Here is a 16,502-nt window from a genome sequence, read left to right as displayed (position 1 = left end):
AAAGGCATTAAAGTTGCAGTGTTTAACCATGTCTGCGAGTAAGTCAGTGTATGAAAGTGACACCCTAGAGGGTTTGGATTAAAACTACACAACCCAATGCTAGACAACATCGACGAACACAACCGAACCGACGGAAGGGGACACAAATGTATTAAATAGAAAGAATGTAAAACATATAAAACGTGCAGAATTTTTGACTACTGGCCATGGAAGGGGCATTTGACAACAGCGAATCGATTGGTCATAAACGTATACAGCTATATCGTCATAAAGTAATGAAGGAAAGTTGTAAAATGTGAAAATGCTTGCAATAAATCTTTTGCCGAAGACAGATTTAAAACTTTAAAATCACGCTTCACTCACGCACAGTCCATAATAAAAGAGGAAAGTGAGACAAGAAAACGGAAAGCCTTACAACTGAGAAGGACGACACACGGCAGCAAGTCAAGTTTCAGAAATCAAAGTTGTAACATTACACTACCTTCCTACTTCGGTAAGAGTGTTTTATATTCATTTTCCGCTTGTAGATGGCTGTTTTCTTTCATCATGGAAGGATGGGTTTATTCTTTGCCATGCTCTGAATAAATCACCGACTTTACATTCTGTCGCTTTCCAGTCGGACCTCGTCACATTGACATCCATTGTATCATGGACATGCAGAAATTTGTTAGTCAAATTTTCCCCACTTAACCCATGAAAAGTCATATTTCTGTCATGGTCTAAATCATAGATTGCGAATTATCACGTCGGTTTACCGCTACCAGTTAAACGGAAAGCACGAAGCATCGACAACTTTGGCCGAATACTTAAAGGGACATTAGCTGTAACTTTTGACTAATTTTTCACTACTCTGTTTCAATGTATCAACTACAGAATCCGATCCGATCATCATGACCAATGCCTGGGGTCCTGCTTGCAAAGACAGCCTGTGTATGTGAAATAACCATTGTTATTGTTGATAAATGTATTCTAGTCCGGACCTGAATACAAAATTTGAACAATAACAATGCAGATTATACTCATATAGGGAATATTTATGAGCTAAATATTAGGAATTTCTCCATGGTTCAGGGATTCAAACCAGAAACTGCAGATGATACACAGAACAAACAAATAAAAAATGACTAAAGTTACAGCTAGTGGATCTTTAAATAAAATGGAAGACCATAGTTAGGTTTGAGACAACATGTACACCTGAACAAAATGCCGGGTACATTGAAAACTTATTTTTATTTTAATTCTTCCCTGCTCGGTCATAATATTTATTACCTGGTGGTGTCGATAAGAGTACTTTATCGTCCTTTGAGGTCACTTGAAAACGATATTTTTATAAATTACTCAATTCATGTTCTTAACATTTTATTGTCGCTGTGCATCACGCAATGTAATTGACATGTTTTGGACTAGCTTGACAAATACCGACTGTCAACAACCATTAATTTGTCTGGGATTTTTTCTAGCAATCATGAAGGCTGTTTTCTGTCTGGCGCTACTGTGCGTTGTGGTGGCAACTGTTGAATCATTTGGTAAGTTTCTCCAAGTCAATGGCTGGCAGTGAGGATGAATTTTAACGCGCTTATGAATCTATTCTACATTAAATGGCTTCATTCCAATCCTTAGTTTTTTAAAATTTATTTTCCCTTTCACTATTAATACGACTAAGCACTTAACACTGATATTTTGTACGGCAAAAATATCCAAATATCGTTAAAGGATTCTTATGATAAATTATAAAAATGAAGTAATTTTGGTAAAAGATCATTAAAATTTTATACACATAGAAACAAAGGTCACATGAAATTATAAAGGACGCCTATTTAACCATCTTCATCAAAGTTCCTTCTCCAACGTCTTTGCTCGACCAAGATTACTATATATTTGATTGCGTACTTTCATCTATATTACTCATTTGGGTCTTCACTTTGTTTGATTCATTTTCACTAGAAACAAACGACTGATTTTTTTTCAAAGTGTGATGTTTGACATGTTTTGGACTAGCTTGACAAATACAGACTGTCAGCAACCATTAATTTGTCTGGGATTTTTTCTAGTAATCATGAAGGCTGTCTTCTCTTTGGTGTTACTGTCCGTTGTGGCGGCAACCGTTGAATCATTTGGTAAGTTTCTCCAAGTCAATGGCCGACAGTGAGGATGAATTTTAATGCGCTTATCTATTCTACATTGAATGGCTTCATTCCTGTCCTTAGTTTTTTAAATGGAGTTTTGTTGTTTTGAATTGCAAGACTATTTGAATTTTAGTTTAATGTGCTCGAAACATCCAGTGTTGCCAACACACAAAATGTATCTTTCAATGTAAACGTGGTTTTTTGCAGATAATTTCAGAGATATCTCTGTTCGTATCGTTATTAATCTTAGGCCTCCAAGGCAATTTCAGGAAGACTTCATCAACGGCTTGATACACGTTGGAGGCCCAGAGCCTGCCGAACTTGATTGTTGCGACCCTATTACCTGCCTCTTTTATGGTGCATGTCGAGGTGAATGTCCTTGTGTCTCTTAATACAACTGGGAATGTACGTATTCATTGAAGTATTTTTGCCAGATTATGTGCATGCGAGTTTACATGTTTTATAACGGTCTTCTTTTCCTTCATTACCAGTCTGTCATCAGACATTTAAAATGTGGTTATATCTTTATGAAAGTCTTAATTCTCTTGATTCATGAAAATATTTAACGTTTTGGAAGACATAAATCGATATTTAAAGTCTTAAGTGGCCATGGAAGGCAGTACTTCACTGAACAGGTATAACACAGAAGCATGTACAGACAAATAAATTTCATTTACTGATCGGAAATGTTTTTTTATCTCACGCAGTTACAGTTGCTATTGAGAAGACTATACTGTAGAAGTCTATAATATGACGATGAAGACCCCGTTACTATGAAGTCACTAGGTACAGCCTCCATGTTGACCATGGATCATCTTTAGTGACCTCGTTCTCTGTTTTAAGGAAATAAAATGCAGTTCGTAAGCAAAATGGATGTGACAAAATTTATTCTTTTCTTGAGTTCTGCCTCAAAGTTACGAATTCTTTTCAAAGTAATTAATTCCTTTACAAACTACACTGACATCTGAAACATCATTAGAGTCCTTGTGGGCTTCTAATTTTTCCTGATGTGTTTCCCTACTTATCCCAACATCAACTCTTTTCCGTAATTATAACGTTATAGGAGACATGGAAAGCGTACTTCTGAGAAACTACTTATCGCCACATAACCATAAGAAGGGGGAAGTAAAAGGAGGGCTCTTCAACATTATTCAACATCTATGTCCCTTCTATATATAACTGCGCCAAGTCTGTTGATAGGGTAAGACATGATGCAGATTGCTAAGCTCTCTGTACGCCAGAAGCTATTGGAATTTGTAATAGTAAAATTACTAAGGGGAGAAAATGAATTCTGTATGGTGTTCTGTTATCGTATCAAGGCTTATTGATTATCTTTGTCGAATCGAGCAACTATCCTTTAGCATTGCAATAATTCATTTTCAATCTGCAGATATTTATAGAGATATTTTCACCTTAGACATGGAAGTGCATATCTCACAGACAATACAATAGCTGTTGTGTGGATGCTGTACGACTGACACAACTAATCTAGCGAATTTCTTAGTCTTAACTGTTCATACTGCATTTATTCTAGGAAAAATACACGTTTTGGTACTTGTCTGCAACCTTATTGAGCTACGTCGTGGAGTGATTATTTTTCAAGTTTTCCGTTAATATTATGGTTGGTTCTTTAGGTTTGTACACTTCTGGATACCTTCACTGAGGAGAGATGCAAATTACATTAAAGTAAATAACTGAGTGCCTGCGATAAGCTCATTTTATAGAAACATGATTGCGTACCAAATAACCGTTGATTGGCAATCATCTATAAAAACAAAGAAGAGGATCTTTAAATTTACTTCCAAGGATTCCTCCAGTTGCATATGCTCTTAGGCTCCTTATCATGACATATGCTAACGAAATAGTTCAGGAAAAAGCTGCAAACGTTCTCATTGTATGTCCACATTTTGACTCGATGTGAACTGGTTAGCATACGTACACATCACACAAATATGACACGATATCGGCTAAACTTCGCGTAATAACCCCTGTATTTTACATGTACATTTTGGTGATGACTGTTTTCGTCTAGATATTTCGATCTTGTTCGCTCGATGCTGTTGGTTCAAAATGATGTGATGGAGACCATGTCACTTATTGATACAATTTCGGGCCATACGACTTCTTCGATTGGGTGCGGTAACTATTAAAGACATATCGAGCTGCTCGTCTTTGTACTTTCTCAATATTAATGACATCAGTCTCCCTGTACGGATCCCACACAGTGGGTGCGTAGTCCAACGTAGCTGTAACAATTGCTTTGTAGGCTGTTTCCTTTTATAGGGCGGCAGCTATTAAATGTGGCGGTTTCTGCGAAGTAAACCAAGAGTTTCATTAGAGTTTTTACAAACATTCTTTATATACTCGTTCCAACCAAGTTCAGATATCAAGATACATCCCAGATATTTTTTCTGATGGTTTGTGCTTTAGTATTTTGCATCTAGCATGAAAGTCGTACATAAGCGGTTTACGTTTTCTAGTAGCTGAAATACTTAGCACTTATCTACGTGAAAGGACATCAGCCACTAATCTGCCCAGATAGCTAGACTATTAAAATCAAGCTGAAGATTTTGATAATCTTACTCTGATGTGATAGTAAGATAGGCAATTGTGTCATCTGCAAACAGACGAACTATTGAGGTCATTGATGTAGAACAAGACAAAGACGGGGTCAAATACGCACCCTTGTGGGATATTAGACTTGACTGTTACAGCACTTGAGCATTCACCTTCTTCAACTACAACTTCGCCAAGATGTGACGGAAATGACCATTTTAGAGTTTTACCCCTTATACGCAATTGTGTAACTAATGAATCAGCAAGCTATGACTGACTCGGTCAAAAGCTCTTGAAAAGTCCACTATGAGGAAATTTATTTGTTTACCATGTTCCATGTTGACTGACAGGTCACCAACAAGTTGAAGTTGCTGGGTTTCGCAAGGGTTATTCTGTCTAAATCCATGCAATGGGTAATAATGATAGAATACACCGCAGCACGAGTGCAAATACCGCTAGTACAGCGCGCTTGCACTCACAGGTTATGGGATTCTGTTATTATTACATATGTTTAAGCAATACACCCCGCCGCAGGAGGGTATACACGAGATTTTGGTACATGCGCGACATATAGCAAGAGCCGATAGGCGAGTGCTATATGGAGCGAATTGTACCAAAATCGAGTGTATACACGACTGCGACAAGGGTTATTGCTATTATATTAGGGACTGGTCAGTTTCTTCGGCCTGGGGGGAGGGGCCGGAGGATTATTTTTGCCGACGTCAAAAAGTGGCTGACCCCCCCCCCCTATTCCAACTTTCGAAAACAGGGTGACCCCCCCCCCTGCTTGCGACAAAGGTAAAACAAAAGGTGGAATATAAATGGAATAATTCAGTGTGTATGTTTAAACATTCAGTCATTCTGTGTTTAAATGAAATTGTTGTCATGTCAGTTGTAAGATAGGAACTTAACAGTGTCATTGTAAAGTTTGAATACAGTATTTTGAATGAGCTGTGAATGTACCCCACTCTTTTTATGCATAGAGCAGATGTCCAGAACTGTTGTAAAAAAATGTGATTGTGAAATATTAGTGCATGTTGCTTTTTAACACTGAATTCTCATAGAGGAAACAGAAAAGGATCAGGAACTTGTCATGCTTTTCATATGAACAGCAGATTTCATAATGATCAATACACTTTGCAAAACAGACTTTCAATTACAGACATCAAAATATATCTCACATAATATCTCTGATATATTAATTTACTGCGCCCGAAGGGCGCGCCGAAAAATATTAAATATCCAGATATCTCATATATATATATACATATCTGATATATAAAAGTCATGTAGCTAAAGGGTATGCTGAAAAATATTGTTTGATATTTTAAAGAAATGCGCCCGAAGGGTGCCACGTCGAAATATAAAATACACTGACCCCCTATTGGGCATTTCAAAAACATGGTGACCCCCTTACCACCAAAGTCAAAACAAGGTGACCCCCATGAATCCACCGGCCCCCAAGGCCGAAGAAACAGACCAGTCCCTTACATCAAGTTGTTTGTCTTTGTTGTCTTACTTGGGTATTTTGGTCACTTTAAATCCCAAATGCAGAAAACGGACGTATGAGAGATCGAACGTCGGAAATTCAACGCCCGAGACCGAGCATTTTTGGCCCACGCGGTGGGTGCAGCCAATGTTATAGGCTGTGTTAGTCTGTATGTGTGTCTGTATGTGTGTCTGTAATATGTCAGTGTGTGTTATGGATTTTTGTCGTCGATATCTCTCAAACTTGTACATCAAATGTCACGTAATTAGGTACGCAGAATCTTTAGGATTGGAACTAGATCTAATTAGGTTTTGGGGATGTTGGTTGCATAGTTCAGCAGAAATAAATTTTTGAAGTGATATTTTGAATTAATTTTGCTCAATTTTGCTCGTTTACATAGCAGGGGAGGATGAACTAAATTATGAGTGGAGCACATAGAACTAAGAAATAGTATTACCGTGACCAGGGTTTTTAGCTTGTGTGTTCATTCGAATGAGCCTTTGTGCTACTGTTGTTTTAAATTCTCTATGTATATCTCTCTTTGTGTTTGTCTGTCTGTCTGTTTGTCTGTCTAAGAATTATGACAAAAAATGATACTGTACGTTTGTGTATGCAACTAACTTTCCTCATCACAAATAAAACTTGCTAAATAAATGGAAAATACTCTGCTATAACATTAGTCCAAGTGGTTTAGCATTTTTGCATTACTAATAACTAATGGACATATTTAAGAGACTTTCCTACTAAGGAATATATATCAGTATAGTCTAGACCAAAGTTGACAAAATGCCATATACATTTCATTACTACAGTGGTGCAATACATGTCTTCTACAAGTAGTATTTTCGATATAAATATAAGGTATAAAGTTACTGATCCAATAACAAATATGCCACCTATTTAATATATTAAAACTTATGAAAAAGTGCCGAGTCACCACTTTTGCATCAGTGGTTTAAAAGGAAACCCTATAACTATTATGTTGTCTTAAATCAAGCATGGTGACATGGTTTTTTTTATATTTTTCAATAAAGCATCTTTCAATGAATCATTCGTGGAAATACCAGAAAATTGCCACTATTCCTAGTATGTGTTTGAACATTTCTATATGCAAACCTATGCCATGAGCAATTTTGCTTAGCCTCTTGATAGTCTACTTATTCTACCTTAGGGTAGCATTAACACATGGTACAATAAATTATCCACAATTCAGTTTGATTTGTACACACAACGTTAGAATGTTTACAACTTTTCCGTTCTGCCTGAAAGCAGTAATATAAAACCTCTAGATAATTAATTACATCTATTAAAAATATGTTTAGCTATTTCACTATAAATTTCAAAGAAATCATTAAATAACCATACAAGTCATATTCTGCAGGTACTATAAATGCCAGACTTTTGGGTAGTAAGTTATGACAAACTGAAGGGGTCATTCTCTGTGAAAAGTCAGCATGTAAATTTCTTTTGTCTTTCTGCTTGGAATAAATCAATATCCTTTTGTTTCATAAAATAAGTGCAACTAGTCTCCCTACTTAACACTTTCCATCACCTTATTCTGTATGGCTGAAGACACAATCAGTGGAAAAATTTACAAAAATGCTATCTTCTTTCTCAATCAAGCACATTTTTCTAAATCATTTGAAATAGGAATTTAGAAGAAAGGTGTCCATAAAAGTACGTTTTCAGAATTTTAAAAACTAGTCTGTGAATATATGTACACATGGGAGACACAGTAGACCACTGAGGAGTTTCCGAGTGTACCAATCATGATGGGAAATCTCCAGTACTGTGTAACAGGCTGATGAAACTTTTATTTAAAAAAAAAAAACAAACATCAAATAAGGAAATTGGTGGCAAGGTCCTATGGAGACAAAAGTTATATAGAGTATTAAAAACCCCACCCTTTAGTACAAAACGGTCCAGCCCTAGATCACGTGCAACATCAAGTGCGCAAGCGCATACAGTCAACGTCGTCATGAAGGCAGTTGATCCAAGGCCGACATGATTAGCAACTAGCAACCGTGATCGGTATGACTGTTGCAGAGTGAAGTATTTCATGTAGCTTTGTTTGAGAAACATACAGTGATATTTTGTTGATATACAGCAGGTGAGTGATTTATGGCTTTTAGAGTGTTAGGTGTCATATCTCATCACAGGACTGCAAATAAATAAGCATAGATAGCTCCGATAACTTCTGCCAACTGCCATACGCGTTGCCCTTTCCCAATTGACGTTTCGCTCGACCGAAAGTATCTCTATACAGTACCCCTTTCTCAATACAGATTTAGCCTTATAGTGCTTTATAGATTGCCCAAGGCTCCAAAAATAAAAGTGAGTTTGTGTTATTTCATTTGAATGTTTACGTTCCAGTTTTCAGTGGAAAAAATCGATCGGCTTTTTCTCGTATCTTTGTAGAATGTAAATCAACGTGAGAAAGATACGGTAGAGCAGTTACCAGTTCATCTCTCTCTCTCTCTCTCTCTCTCTCTCTCTCTCTCTCTCTCTCTCTCTCTCTCTCTCTCGTCCAGCATACCATTTTCAATGGTGTTATTTTATTTTATTTTATCGACATAAACACAGTCCCTTCACGAGGGGCTGTGACATGTACCGGTTCGCGTTCATCTCCCTGCGCTCTTTTTTTTGTTCCTGCCGTATTTCATATCATACAATCCGAACTAGAGTTGCTAAATGTTTGCGGTCTCATAATAGCGTGAATCGACGGATAAACGTTAGATGGAAGCATTGATGGTGAAGTGATAGTGAAATTCGAGCAATATACTTTGGCAGTCTGTCGTCTACAGGACGTGTGATGAACGCGAAACCCACATTGGCAAACCAGCTACTCGTAGCAGCAACCGCGTACGCCAAAACAAATTCCTAAGTGACAAGTTTAAGATTTGAAAGTCAAAATCAAAATGGCGACAACAGTAAAAAGATGAAAACGTCGATACTGACATTTTTGTGAAATGTAGAGGCCGAGAGCAACTCTGTAACCGCTATCGCTTTTTCCCGATGAAACTTACAGGCAAACTATTACCTCGTGCGTACTGAACCATCCAAGAAGCCGCAATCATAAACGTATGAAAAACGTCCATTCTGCAAGTGAAATTCCACTATTCAGAAAGTTGCAATGTTAAAACGACAGCAAAAACACGATTTAGTTATAATGTTTTACACTACATTAACCACGGATTGAAATACTGGACACTTCAAGGCCAAAATTTGCATCGTAACTATTAGACAAGCGGTTTGTTTCAGACTGAATTCCGAGAACGCGGCAACTATTATGTAAACGCTGCCAATCACAGGATTTGTCAGCTACGTGAAATTTGTAAAATTTGTTAACTTTGATACATTTATCTGTCAATCATTACTTAATGCATCAAAACACGGATAGCCGTCCCGGGGTCATGAATATTTACGAATGAGCAACAACTCTGTAGCGGATCAATTTGACAAAATGAATGGACCGGAGGCCCGAACGGTGTCCTATATCGCCCAAGTGTCCAGCCCTATGTGTTAATTGTCGTGCAAGATTGTGAAATTGTCGATAGCTGTTCGTAATATTTTTTATTTGTTTCGTATTTTTCATGTAGCCTGATGTTAAATAGGACTCTAAAGTTGTATAACGTAACCGTGCGAATATCATCGAAAACAGACTTTGTTTTAAGGTAAAGGGCGACGAATTCGGACGCGCACACGCTTTAGAACGTTTCTGCGCAGATTTAACTCCAGCCTGCCGCTAATGGGTTATTTTGTAGTGCATGTATTTAACATCACCTGTCATTGTTGAAATTGCGCTTTTACCTAATTTTTGGACCCAGTGTCTTAGAAATACATGTGACCTATAACGTCGTCATATTTTGACCCCCTAGGAAGCTGGTTTTTATTCCATATGAGCGAAAAATTAACATTTCTGTAACATTTATATGGCGCAAATTACCCATTCACCTGGAGATATTGTAAAAAGTAGCATGGTGACACCCTTTTATTAAAAGTGTAAACTAAATGGTATTATGTCAGGAGTTTATTCGCCAAGTTTGGTCAAAATGACACCACTCAAAGCGACAGGAAGAAAGTTCGAAAATTATGTAGTGATATAATTTCGATATCGTCATTTTGTAATCGATACTTATGTTAAAATTTCTTCACAAACATCATGAAAACTATACATTCGATAGATATGGATCTTAAGTCTTGGTATTTATTAAAATTAACTCATTTGCTAAGCGTTTTATAATTGCTTTCTTTAGTGTAAGTGAATTATATCATTTTTATTTATTTCTAACGACGCTATTTTAACGTCCGTTTCCATGGAAACGAGCGTGGTGACCCCCATTTTTTATTTCATTTTTGCACTTGCACAACTTCCAAGAATATGTGTGCAAAGTTTCAAGAAAATGACGCCACAACTTAATTTTGACGTAATTCGTAGTACTTCACCTTAACGCATGACTTTCGAAGACTTTGTACAGCCAATAGGCTTCATGATGTTTGAACCAATAGTTCTGTTCCCGCTGGTATAGGATATAAAGCTAGGTTTTACCGCGTTTTTGTTTTGTTTTTGTTTGTTTGTTTTTTCTTCTGTTATTCCGTGTAATGCACTTATCAGTGTTTTCCACGGGGACGGGAGTGCAGGGAAATTGATCGGACATCGTATTCCGGCAGCTGGGAATTTGATCGCTACGGTACGCCCAACCGTGGGGATTTGACAATGTCGCAAAATAATAATTTTTGTTTACTAATTACTATATTTACATTATACTTGCAATGTTTCGTTCAATTGAGCTTCGGTATGCAGATTCTAGGATCGGAATGGATCGATTTTCGTGTAACAATATCAATCAAACAATCAATCTTTATTATACTCAACTCACACTAGCAGAGAGTGTGGTATGGTACATTCCAAAATTGGACAAAGTACAAAATTGGACAAAGTACAAAACTGAACACTTTCAAGAGGACAGCAAAGTATCCAAGTTGTAAAATAAGCAAACTGTTTAATATGATTTAATATTGCAATTATACTCGTCTAGTGAGTGTTCTCCTGCTAAATTTGGCATAACAGTGTCGGACCTGACAATAACAACAACACACAATGCTTTCACTAGTTCTATACTTGAACAGATTCGGAATTAACGTGTCCACAAATGTAAATAGTACAGCCCTTCGTTCTCTGTGTTCTTGGCTTTCATTTTCATTTGTAGCGTTCAAAACACTGTTCACGAAGAGTGAGATTCTTATGTCAAGCTCATTTTCATGTTTAATTAATGTCTGTAATTAGGCTATATATCGATATTCAGTGCAAAGATTTAAATTGGCCCTTTGCCTTTTGCTGATCATATCTAGTGTTAGTTGCAGTAAAAGATTCATATCTATGACATTCTAATTTATAGATCATTTGCATATTTAATAAAACTTTAATAAGGCAATGTATCAAAATGCATTAGATTGGACTTCTTGGAGTACATTGCTTATATTTACTAGTACATTTATGATGACCATGTAACTCTGATTTAAAACTTGTACATAATGAAACTCTGTACTTGGGGTATATGCTGAAAGTGAATGTGATATTTATAACTTAATTTGATATGACTTCTAAGCTTCAGCAGCTACACTTACTTTAAGTCATGCTTGAATTTTATGAGTATCTCATATTATAATTAGCTAAATTAAGCCATCAACAAAACTAAATGGAGTGAATTTGATCCAAGTTTCATTTAACATATATTCTTTTGCTTAATGAGCATGCCATGAGTCGTCATTCTTACATTTTGCAATATTTTTTAAATAGATTTTTGAAAGTTTGATAAGTTTTCCCATATCATAATTAGTTCATTTGCATATATTTGCATATATTTTGATATGTATTTCCCTTTTTCTCTGCACAGATATCTGAAGAGCTGATCATAATTAATAACCAATTATAGCCTATGGCATTCACCTCCAGGGAGCACAGAAACGATAGTGAAAGATGTCAACTGTCAATCATACCAAATTCACTTTCTTTGACCTGATCATGCCATTGCTCCTACACAATTTGAAATGCATAACAGTTCGACAAAACAACCCGTTTGAATCATTTATGTCACAACTCAATTCCAAAGTCGCACTTCAAAAGTTTAACTTTATCTAACTTTAATGTAATTATTGTGTAAATTCCTGTGTTTGTTCTTTGTCATTTTATAGTGTAACTTGAAAAATGCACATTGTTTGTTCATTTTATTAAAACTAATTGCCCTGCTTCACTTACTCTAGGAAAAGAGTTATTAATACTCATGTGTCATGTAATCATTGTCAAAGGAAATATTTTGGTCTTCCATTATTTATATACGCCCGTGTAACTTCAGAGGCCCAATGCTTGCTTTTATATCATAGGAACGCATTTTTTTTTTGTAAATTTATGTAGTGACAAATTCTATAATTCAATTAACCTTGCATTTTTCAACTATTTCCGCGTGGGCAACTTAAATTTTTACTTTGATTATGTTTCGATTACGTTGACAATAGACACAGAATCCTACCATAACATACGCATTACGTTGATCAACAATGCATTTTATTCACATTCAACGCGAACGCAAACTTGCGACCTGCTGCAGACACAGAAAATGGGTTAAGAGTTAAACCAAAAGAAAAAGTTAAAACTTTGTTGGAAATTTACAAAAGACATATAGTCCTGGCAGTTTTGGCATACTAAAAATAGATTTGTCTCATTTTGCACCGATGCGTCGACCATCCCAACATTCAGTCTTCAATGGTACAGTGAGGTTACAGGCGCTATTTTTGAATGATGGATAATTTGGACGTTAATGTACCACCAAACAAGCAGTTTTGAAATAATCCAGACTTTAGATGACAGAAACTGTGATACAGTTTTGCATAGTATGCCACCCGATTCAGCGAGAGCTGAACGCTGACACTGCTTGTTACATTTGATGTCAACTTTCGTCGCAGTCACCAGGAGTAATCCTATTGTTCTTTTTTGAACTTTTCTACATCGTAAGAAAATCGTCGTCTGCCACAGCCTAAACTTTGCCAAAGAATATCTGATATACCGTTACTGTGAGGAAGTGTCAATTTATTTGTGTATGAACGAATACTAGCTTCATTTTATAAGCTATATAAAGATCTATGTATCAGAGGTGTCTTTCATCATTGACCCCAACTTATTTTCACCAAGAGGTGATTTACAGACCCATACTTTTATCTTTATATCGAAATTCGGACTTCGGTCTTTGAAACAAAGAGGACTGTTTTGGATTAAGTTTAGATCGGTACGTTTAAACGCACAGACTGGGCAATTTTCGAAAATGATGGTTTAGGGGCCCGTTTTAGCACTGCTAAAACCAGTACAGGTAATGTCCATATATAGGATAGTTGGGAAGAGCCAATGGCGTACCGTATATGTAATGAGGTTAAAGAGAGAACCAATCACGTACTGTATATGTAATACGGATAGTTTTCAATCGGATTCGAACCCACAACATACGGCATCAGTCGCCTAGCTGAGAGGCCTGAGACAGAACCAGTCGGCTAAATCTCCACTCCCAAAAAAGAGTGGTTCAATAGCCGGCTAAGTTGTTACATTTTTCTGACTGAGACCTTTCAACACGTTGTAGAGTTCGTGAAGCACTCGCGCACGCATGCTCACTATCATACATCGCACATACACACTTTATCGAAGCGAAGAAACGAATTTCATCGCTTTAACTGGGACAACGATAACCTCGGGACAATTCTGTCCACCAGCAGTGTTACCGACCCAGGATAGAAAATACGGATAGTTTTCAATCGGATTCGAACCCACAACATACGGCATCAGTCGCCTAGCTGAGAGGCCTGAGACAGAACAGTCGGCTAAATCTCCACTCCCAAAAAAGAGTGGTTCAATAGCCGGCTAAGTTGTTACATTTTTCTGACTGAGACCTTTCAACACGTTGTAGAGTTCGTGAAGCACTCACGCACGCATGCTCACTATCATACATCGCACATACACACTTTATCGAAGCGAAGAAATGAATTTCATCGCTTTAACTGGGCAAACGATAACCTCGGGACAATTTTGTCCACCAGCAGTGTTACCGACCCAGGATAGAAAATACGGATAGTTTTCAATCGGATTCGAACCCACAACATACGGCATCAGTCGCCTAGCTGAGAGGCCTGAGACCGAACCAGTCGGCTAAATCTCCACTCCCAAAAAGAGTGGTTCAATAGCCGGCTAAGTTGTTACATTTTTCTGACTGAGACCTTTCAACACGTTGTAGAGTTCGTGAAGCACTCGCGCACGCATGCTCACTATCATACATCGCACATACACACTTTATCGAAGCGAAGAAACGAATTTCATCGCTTTAACTGGGCGAACGATAACCTCGGGGACAATTCTGTCCACCAGCAGTGTTACCGACCCAGGATAGAAAATACGGATAGTTTTCAATCGGATTCGAACCCACAACATACGGCATCAGTCGCCTAGCTAACGGACGGTTAACTTGCTTTGAAATGTTATGCTGAGATCGCGATCCACCGTGACCGATAGAGTAAGACTGTTGGATACCGGATGCAATAGTTTTCTGAGTTTCTTTACCCTTGATCATGTTCGGCAAAGCGTTATTGGACGTTTTTCGTACTCTTTACCAGCTTTTGGTTGACTTCTCGGCGATTGATCCGGCGCGCGTTGTTTTGAGCGAAGGGTCAATCGTACAGGGAAATGCATGGTGATCGAAAAAAAAATCGTGCTCCATCGTAATCCGATCACTTTCAAGAACAGTTGACCCATCGTTGCAAAGCTTGAAGCATTTTCCGTGCTACAGATGGAAAGGTTAAATTAAAATTTGACAAAAATAGGCGATATTTGGTGACAAATTAACTTACTGTAAATTTACAAGGGTCAAATCATGATTTCTGGGAGTGGTACCTGGCCAGGAAAATCATCCAAAGAAGTAATTTTCGATGTAATAACCAGTGGACGTCGGCTCACGGGAAAATGGTTGAAAATACATGTTTATATTATCGAGGTAGCTAGCAGAAGTAGACAATAGGTTGTGAACTGACCAGTGTTATAGTACCGGCCGAAGTAAACTACCAAAAATGTCTATGGACTGGCTTGTGGCGATGAATTTGTGACCAGCAAGTGCGATTGATACGCCACAACACTGCTGCAAATTGTGTTTCATATCCGTTTATGTATTTAAGATCAGCGATCAGAATGACTTCCAAATGTCGATATGACTTCAAATGAGTCATTTTATATATAAGTCATGATTGATATAGACACTAGCCCTCCCCGTTGTTAATTCTGTACTCAGCCCTTATTTTGTACATTTTTTTTCAACTTTCGGTATTAAATACTAAAATAGCAGCTGATATTACTTCAGAAACGTCCGTGTGACAACAAAAGCGTCCATTATGCGGTAGGTGTTGTCAGACTTGTTTAAACCCCCATCTTACCGGACATTTAGGATGGGGACCACTTTGAAGTCGGTAAGAGTAAGATACGGCAAACGCAACTTGTCAAACGATCAAATTTCTGTCTTCGCATGGCACACAAGCGCTCACTGGTTATCAATAGCGTGTACACAAACACGAGTAAATTGCACGCAAAATGACGTTCTAATATTCTTAAAGATTGATAACAGGGAATGTTCGGTGAGAAAACTACAGGCAAAAATGTCTCTGCGCTGAAGATGTTAACTGTTTTATTCGCTCCGCTGCGCCCACAGTTACGTGTGGTTCGATACACGGTGGCCGCCGTGGCCATGCATGGCCACTGCGCCCACCGTGAATAAAATCACACGTAACTGTGGCTGCGCCGACGTAGCCCGTTTTTTTTTGCTTCACTGACGACAAAGTGCTCTTCTGGATAATAAAAATCATCCTCACACTGCGATAAGAACATGCAATTTTCTCTGTCGTAATTTTTATCGGTAATGTCATCCATTTTACGATAACTAGCACCGAATCAAAGTGAAATGAAATCTTGCAGACGACATTTTTTTATGGTTACAAAAAAAAATAATTCGGCTTTAAATTGCTGAATACTCATCTACATAAAGAAATAGCATAATGTTTTTGGTATTGCACTACAGTGCAAATACCGGTAGTACGCGCGCGCGCTTCGATGCAAGTAAACTGTGGTACATACGTAATAATTAGAGGTTATTACCCAATATCGCCTGTTCCTGTGTCGTATCAGCATGAGTCAGATGAGTGTCATTTGTGCTGCGTCAGACACGAGATGAAGTCGAGTGTCTGACGCAGCACAAATGACACGAATGAAAAGCAGTCGGTAAATGATTGTTGGGTATGTCTGCTTTTGT

At 37.7% G+C, this 16,502-nt stretch overlaps 2 long non-coding RNA genes across 3 annotated transcripts in view; one reads left to right on the top strand and one right to left on the bottom strand.

Annotated features, from left to right (window-relative positions):
• The window catches only part of LOC139130537 (uncharacterized), a 94,695-nt gene that overhangs the window by 47,981 nt on the left and 30,212 nt on the right, over positions 1-16,502 (bottom strand). The window lies entirely within an intron of this gene.
• On the top strand, positions 410-2,909 carry LOC139130535 (uncharacterized). Of its 2 annotated transcripts, none has more exons than XR_011551897.1 (4): positions 410-493; positions 2,052-2,117; positions 2,377-2,531; positions 2,834-2,909. It is a non-coding gene; the product is annotated as an uncharacterized lncRNA (long non-coding RNA). The 2 variants fall into 2 exon arrangements; XR_011551896.1 differs by having other exon boundaries at positions 2,334-2,531.

Source organism: Ptychodera flava, chromosome 4 (assembly GCF_041260155.1).
Source record: "Ptychodera flava strain L36383 chromosome 4, AS_Pfla_20210202, whole genome shotgun sequence".
NCBI lineage: Eukaryota > Metazoa > Hemichordata > Enteropneusta > Ptychoderidae > Ptychodera > Ptychodera flava.
The sequence above is the reverse complement of the archived record's forward strand: the minus strand, read 5'-3'. Positions and strand labels throughout refer to the sequence as shown.